This window comes from Populus alba, chromosome 6 (genome assembly GCF_005239225.2).
Source record: "Populus alba chromosome 6, ASM523922v2, whole genome shotgun sequence".
NCBI classification, from domain to species: Eukaryota; Viridiplantae; Streptophyta; class Magnoliopsida; order Malpighiales; family Salicaceae; genus Populus; species Populus alba.
In genome coordinates this window covers 12,844,235-12,846,050 of record NC_133289.1, presented here as the reverse complement: position 1 = coordinate 12,846,050, position 1,816 = coordinate 12,844,235, and positions in this window count along the sequence as shown.

Below are 1,816 nucleotides of genomic sequence, written 5' to 3'. Positions count from 1 at the left end.
CATAAATAGATAATTTGAAAGAAACATCACTTATCTACAAGACGGTAACAAGAGCCTCTAGTCTACCATGAACTCAGCTTGTGACCTATGCTGAGATGTTATCTATGAAGTTTTGATACATTCATCAATGAAGATTGTGGGGAATTTAGGCTTCTATCCAAGAAGAAAAACAAGTTCATGTTTGAATTCACTTTCACGAAGCTATATAGCCAAAGAACCAATATTGTCTCTAGGTTCTTTATACAAAGCATGAAAAAAAAATGAATATTATTTTCCTTTATTTCAACTGACACTCTGAAGCCCCATTCAAAAATATCATTTGATTTCCTTCGTGACCATGTGGATATTGTGACATCGACAAATCATTGGGTTTTACCCTGTCACATACACAATAGGCCATGTTATTATGTGTGTAACCTTACTACCAAACAATGGCAGAAGATCCCAAGTTCGAAGACATGATATGATACCATGAAATTTGACACGATGGTTGAAAGATCAAAGCCTTTACACTACAAGATCGTGAGATTCTCAAGGCCCAAGTTCCACCGCATGACAAAAAATTCTATATGTATCATTGCATTAGAGCTGAGTTGTTTGACTCAAAGACAAGGAGATGGAAGCTATTGGATGAAGTAAAGTTGCCACAAGAGGATTCCTTTATTGTATCACAAAAGTATTCATCAATAACTCACTTCATTGGCTTACTAGGAACATAAACATATTTGTATTTAATGTGAAAAGGGAGAGCTATTGCTTGTTTCTACATCCTCCACCAGTCTACGAGTGCAATGATAACAAATATATTTTGCTTGTTGAATACGAAGGAAAACTTATCATGACTTGCATTGATATGGAGAACGATTTCATGGAAGTATGGGTCATAAAGGATTACAACAGAAAACAATGGAATAAAAGACATTCAATAGATATAGGGGTTTTAACAAGAAAAGAACCCTATGTAAATCATTTGGCCTTCTGCAATGCTGATATTATGTTGATGAGAGAATATTTTCTTAATGTGACATTCTTTAACTTCAAGACTGAAAGCATTGATGTGTTGCAATTAGGGAAATGTTTACTCAATGGATGCCTCCCATTTCATTTCACCTTCTTGCCGAGGAAGAAGCACAGTTGGACACAAAATTGAAATTATCATGTCCTCAAGAAAAATTGCCCCAATACACCATTCCCTAGGTGTAATAATCTAGATGAGATGTGAATAGTTGCGAGAACTTCAAGAATCAGGTCCAGAAGATGGTGAATAAGAGGCAAGTTGAGTTTGTGAAGGATGGTGTCATCGACTATATTGTCACTAGATCATCATGAACATAACAAAGATCGATAAACGATGATAAGATACATATGATTGCTCGAGAAGTTGATTAGGGAGTCGTATTGTCAATGATTTTGTTACATAATTTTTCTATTCAATACTTTTTTTATGGGATCACACTTTGTGCTTTTAATGAAATATGTATTTTCTTTGCCTCTTTGTTGTTTTGAAATTAAGAGATGTTTAGCATTTTATTTTGATAAAATATTTTGATTAAACTCCAACATGCGAGATTAAGGCTAGTTAAACCTGAAAGATTAAAAGTGTTTTGATTGCAGAAATGATTCAATGTTTGTTAAAATGACATGACAAACAATATAGGGTGACCAAATAAATTTTAATCTCACATACAAATTTTGATCTCACATCATGCAACTAAATTTTAACGGTATGCATAATGACATGCAGTGGATTCAATAGTTATAGACTTATGAATCATGATTCCTTATAAGTCTAAATTATTACACTAGATGAGGTCAA